General features: G+C 35.1%; 1 non-coding gene across 1 annotated transcript; it reads right to left on the bottom strand.

Moving 5' to 3' along the window:
• Positions 1-3,594: 3,594 nt before the first annotated feature.
• LOC131170833 (small nucleolar RNA R71) lies at positions 3,595-3,701 on the bottom strand. Its single transcript, XR_009141600.1, has one exon. It is a non-coding gene; the product is annotated as a small nucleolar RNA R71 (small nucleolar RNA).
• Between the last annotated feature and the right edge of the window lie 2,724 nt (positions 3,702-6,425).

The raw sequence follows: 6,425 nt of genomic DNA on the forward strand, positions 1-6,425 counted from the left end.
GGATATCGTTATGCACCTTAAGTAGGTTGTTTTCCTGGTGGCAATTCCTCATCTAGTGTTTTTCTTATTTCTTATTGTTCTATTTGTTTCTTTTTTCATTCCACAACTTAACTTTAATTATTTTCTTCCTCAATCTTATCTTCTTCCTTGACTTGATTGTTGAGTCATGATTTAACACCTCTTATCATCCCTAAAAAATCCCCTATACTTCAATATTACTTTGATTTGGTCCTATGACAATTCTAGTCAACACTTTAACTAATATTCATAACATTTCTTTATTACATTTACACCAACTATTCTAATTTTTACTTCTATATTTTCTTTTATCTACCAATATCCTATAGCTTATTTTCCGCTGGTTTGCGATCATTGCCCTTTTTTTATTGAACCAAAAATAATTCTTTAACCTTAAGAAGGGAGTCTACCGGACTCTCCTTTTTCTCATGCTATTCAAAAGTTTCGCATTAATCCTGATGTAATCTTTATGATCCGCACAATAAAATTATGCTCTTCCTAAATAATACCTGACCAACTAGTTCCTATCGAATTACTATTATCAGTAAAACATTTCTTAACTGTTTTATAAGTTATAATTATCATCCATAGCATCCTGTCTCTTCCAGGGGAACAAAATCATATTTTGTGTCTTACTGTTACACAAATAGAATACTGTTCCTTACTAAACTTTGAGCAAAAGATCCATTGCAATACCAGAACAACTATAAACCCCATATCTAAGACTGGATGACTTAGCCCTATAGGTGTTATTTTTAAATTTTGACCATACTAAAATCTCTAGTCCCATAACAATTCTTGATGAACTATAATTCGTGCTAGGGTAACAGAGTCGTTAACTCTCACTACCTTGGAACCATGATCTTTTGATATTCTAATTATAGAGTTTTAAATCCCGAATTAAGATTTTCAAACTCAGTTCTAGTAATAAAACTCCATTCTGGTATATTTTTACCAGAGCGAAAGCCGTTTGTAACTTTTCTTATCCTTGTGTACTATTGGGTAGTACGTAGCTCTACATAATAAATCCCAAGTCGGTACTATAATCTGCAGCTTACAGCACAAACATCAAGAATATTGCATAGTTACTACGATACATCCCAATAGATCAAACTTCCCTATATATTATTTCTTTCAAATCCACTAATATCTTAAACTTATTTTGATTATGGTACCCACTGACATCTATCAGCAGTAATACCTTTACCCGCATCTAAGGTAGCAATATTACTATAACTTACTTTTAGGTCTTCTTGCCTTACGTAATTAGGCTTACTAATTAACTTTATAATTTATCATAGTCTAGGAGATTGATACACTTGAATTGTATAGATATTTTTAAGCACATTTGTATTCTAAATCATAGCATTTAGACAAGTATTTACATGCATAATAGTTGATTTCATTAGTTTTTATAAATTCTATTGCCAAGCCCTTAATTCCATGCTTTCTGCATTATTTCAGGTGTTTTGGTGAAGCCCCAAAGGTTGGATGTGCATAAGAAAGCATGGAGAGGTAAAAAGACAAAGAATTACTGCTGATACAAAGTACACGGGTCGTGTAAACCAAGCACCAGACCCGTGTAATTTCCTGTTAGAAGAAAGCTAAGAGAATCGATGCGAAACACAAGTACACGGGTCGTGTAAGTAGACCCATGTAATCTGCAAGGACCCGTGTAAGTCTCTACCAGGCCCAAGCTTGAAGAACCTTATGGGAACAAAAGTACACAGCTCGTGTAATCAGGCCCGTATAGTTGGCACAAACCCATGTAACTTTCTGTTCCAAAACAAGACCACGCGATTCTCCTCCAGCAAGTTACACGGCCCTACTTTACAGGACCCGTGTAGTGATACAAGGGCCACGTGCTATGCTACAGCCTGTTTTCTGACTCGAATTCCCCTCCTGTTTTCTGGTTCGAACAGGATTCCTAAAGCCTTTCGGACTCAAAATGACCTAACCCTAGGGTAACCAATATAAATAGAAAAGAAAACACCAGAAAGGGGGCGGCCACTGTCCTCGGGAATGTTGCTGAAGGTTGCTATTGTCGTGCTCTACATCAGTACCAAAAGAAGTCTTTCAACTGAAGCTCCACAAGATCAAAGATGAAACTCTCTTTGGTTCCTTCGTTTCATCTCCTTAGAATGAATTTTATTACTTTATTTCTTTTGCATAACTCTTTTTTTTTTATTGTTTTTACTTTTTATCATGACATTTGCTAAACTCACCATGAGTGAGTAGTTTTCTTATTCTGAATTTGGGAGAGTAGCTCTTGTAATTATTATTATGGATGAACACTGAGTTTTATTTATTGGATTTGAGATTCGTTTCTTGATTTAATTTCATGTGATCTTAATGCATGCTATGTGTTGGTACTCACTTAGTTATTATTATAGATGTTAATTGAAGGACTGAAAGGTGAAGATTAACATTAGAAAATCGAGATCTTAAACCTAGGAATTCTGACCTAGATATAGGCTAATACCTTTGTGAAACCTAAAAATTGGTCAAAGGTCTTAAAGGATTTTAATTGATTTGATCACCATGAAGGTAGGGTTCGAGTTTATTAGAATACACCCTAGATGCCTTGAGAGAGGATCTAGGATAGCTTAGGACTGATTTCCATCAAGGAAAATGATCCTCAATTTAGTAAATAAATGAGATAACATCCCTAGTATGATTCAAGTGTGAAATCTTGATTCCAGAATTGCTTCAAATAAATCATTTCGTTTTAAGTTTACCATTTTAGTGTTTAAAGTTAACAAACTTCATTCCCTAAGTATTCGATAGCCTAGACAGTCAAGATTTCTATGTAGATTGGTACTTACTAAATAAAATTCCTTATGGGAACAATACTCTACTTATCACTTTATTATTTGTTAGTGATACATGCACTTGTGGTAATTGCAAAATAGCAAAATAAGTTTTTGGCGCCATTATCGGGGAATTTTGTTTTTAGTAATATCAAGCGATAGGTGATTTAGCTGATTTAGGCAATTATATTTATTATTTAATTTTATTTTACTGGTTGTATTTCTTTTCTTTTCTCTCAGGTACCCGATCTGGTATATGACCAGAACAAAGCCAGAAGAAATTTTGGATTGTGATCCAGAAATAGACAGAACTCTGAAAGCCATCAGAAAGGAAAGGAAACATCAAGAGCACGGTCAAGGAGATACCAAAATCCTAACCATGGCCGATAATAATGACAGACTAAGACTCTTGAGAGATTACGGAGCTCCATCTGTCTAAGGATTTTAGCACAGTGTCACTAGACCCACTGTGGAAGCTAACAACTTTGAATTAAAACCAGCATGGCTCCAAATGATTCAATAAAACCAGTTTGCAGGTTCACCAACAGAAGACCCACACTACCACCTCTAGTGTTTTCTTGCCTTATGTGATACATTCAAGATGAATGGAGTGTCTGATCAAGCAATAAGACTCAGAGCATTTCCATTCTCCCTTCGAGTCAGGGCAAGGAAGTGGTTACTTTCTCAACCAACTGGAACATTCACTGCCTGGGAAAACCTCTCTCAAGCTTTTTTAGCAAGGTATTTCCCACCTGCAAAGACTGCAAAGCTGAGACTTGAGCTCAACACCTTCAGACAAGAGGAGGAAGAATCACTCTATGACGCATGGGAAAGATATAAAGACCTACAGAGGGAATGTCCACACCATGGCATAGAAAATTGTCTATTGGTGCAAAATTTCTATAATGGATTACTACCCTCTACAAGGAGCAGAGTTGATTCAGCTACAGAGGGTGATCTAACGGAGAAAACAGTGCCACAAGTACTTGAATTCCTAGAAAGGGTTGCATACCATAAATATGAGTGGTCAAATGAAAGAGGAAATGCAAGAAGAACTGTAGGAGTCTTGAAAGTAGATGCCTTGAGCATGATAAATGCCCAGTTTGATCAGCTCATAAAGAAACTCGAAAAAATGCAAGCCAACGCAGTTGGTACAAATAGTCAACATGAAAGCAGCTAAGAAGGAGGGTACATGAATTTAGAATACAGCAATTTTAATGAACCTACAGGACAGATGAACTATGTGAATAATGGAGGAAACTTCAACTAGAGACAGCCAAATAATCCGTATTCAAATACTTACAACCCTGGATGGAGAAACCACCCAAACTTCTGATGGTCCAGTCAGCAGAACCAGCCAATAAACAAGCAACAAGGGTACAAACCTCTAGCACCCCCTGGATTTCAGAACAGAGGTCAGAACCTTGCATAACCATCGCTACCTCTCCAACCTCAACAACTTGAACCGAAAATGACCATGGAAACCATGATGGAAGGATTCCTAGCAGCTCAACAACAACAAACTGAATTGATTAAACAGCTGACTTCTAGAATGGACCAACTTGCTACCCATAACAAGATGCTAAAGAATCAAATTACTCAGCTGGCAAGTTCTTTGAGCAAGGCTACTGGCAAACTTCCCAGTCAACCAAAAATGAACCTAAGAGAGCATTGTAAGGTAGTTACACTGAGAAGTGGGAAAACATTAGTACAACCAGAGGTAGAATCGACAGAGGAAACCATAGAAAAATCTAAAGACCAAGCTGAGAAAAAGGAGGAAGAAGCTAAGAAAGATCAAGAAGAGGAAGCAAGGAAGACAAAAAAATTACCAGAACCATACCAGCCTCCCCTACCTTTTCCTCAGAGATTTCACAAAGCCAAATTGGACAAGCAGTTTGGGAAGTTTTTGAAAGTTTTGTTAGTAGTATGCCCTAGAGCATATCATTTAGTATGTATCTTGTACATATTATTAATAAAAGGCATTTCCACTTTTCCATTTACATAATATATTTATGTGTAATAGAAAAGGTCCATTGATATTTTGTTAGAAATATTATTCTTATGTTGTTAAGAATATGAGTGACAATATTTCTAGCACAAAGTATCATAAATAGGTTCACAATCAAGGATACTTCATAATAAGGACATGACTTATCCAGAAAGATTGTATTCATGTTTGTTCCCAAGTTATTTATATGAGATATAAATAAGATGGAATGGTGAGTCTCATGCCATATAACAAACATGATAGGCACTTATACATGATAAGTAGGCCGAACCAGTGACACTTATGACAAGCACATGGAGTTTACTCTTGTCAATGTTTTGTCATAAATCATATCAGTGCATATAATCTTTAGACCTGAGATAGCACAGTTATCTTGTATATAGGTAGTTTGAGTTTGATACTGCTTTCATACTTGTACTGTGTATGGGTATATGGGCATGTGTTGGCTCCTACTAGTTATATATGGAGGTAGGTGTTGATCAAGATGGAATCTGCCTCTAAGTAAATAGAGATAAAATCCTATGTTCATTTAATTGTTCTTGATGCTTCAAGTTCTGCCAGACAGATAGATTTATTCGTAAAAGAGTTTCGATGAGAAAATCTTTTAATCAAGAACTGGAATTAAAAGAGAACATAATATTCATAGCAAATGGAGTTTGACATAAACCATGACTCCAGCTTGAGTTGGGATTTTGTAACAGAGAGATTCTAGTGCATGGTAACATATGATTATAGGTTCATTTAAGGTAAACCTTATTACTAATTGGGTGGCCATGGCATGCTATGCTAGGTGTTAACCATGGTCTATGAGGTTCATAAAATGATTTAGAGAAATCATTTATAGTAAGAAAGAGTTCTAATGATATTAAGAGTTGATATCATGTCTCATTGCCAATTAGTGATGAGCCTAGTAAGTCACACACATACACAAGTTATCACCTATTTAAATATGATTTAATTAATTAATTAAAGAGTTTAATTGATTAATTAAATAGGTTTGGTTTGCAATTAGATTGCAAAGTCCCTAGCATGACTTGAAACCAAATCTAGATTATTAGATGTATAATATAAGTTAAATTTATATTTAAAGTGTTTAAATATGAATTTAATTAATGATTAATTAATTAATAGAGATTAATTAATTAATTTATATTTGATATAAATTAATTAGAAGAAGAAAAATAATTATTTTGGGTTGATAACTCAAAATTAAGACACAGGAGCATTTTGGTCATTTTGCAGTGAAACACGTGGCACCATGAGATGGTGACACATGGCATAACACATAAGCTTGCCAAATGTTTTTTTAATCATGTAAGATGATTAAAATCAAGATTAAATATAGGTTTGACACTTGGCACAATGTGATTGGGTCACTTAAACCTAGAGCTAATCAAAGGGTGACATGTGGCAAGGGTTTAATGTGTTAACCTAGCTATTTAAGTGTTGTTATGAGAAAATAAAACATAACCAGCAGCCACACTCCTTTGTCACGCCACTTTGAGGGTTTTTATCTCTTCTTCTTCATCTCTTATCAATTCAAAGAGATTAGCCATCAATCTCTTGAATTAAGAACGCTATAAATTATT

The sequence above is a fragment of the Hevea brasiliensis genome, chromosome 11 (genome assembly GCF_030052815.1).
Source record: "Hevea brasiliensis isolate MT/VB/25A 57/8 chromosome 11, ASM3005281v1, whole genome shotgun sequence".
Lineage (NCBI taxonomy): Eukaryota > Viridiplantae > Streptophyta > Magnoliopsida > Malpighiales > Euphorbiaceae > Hevea > Hevea brasiliensis.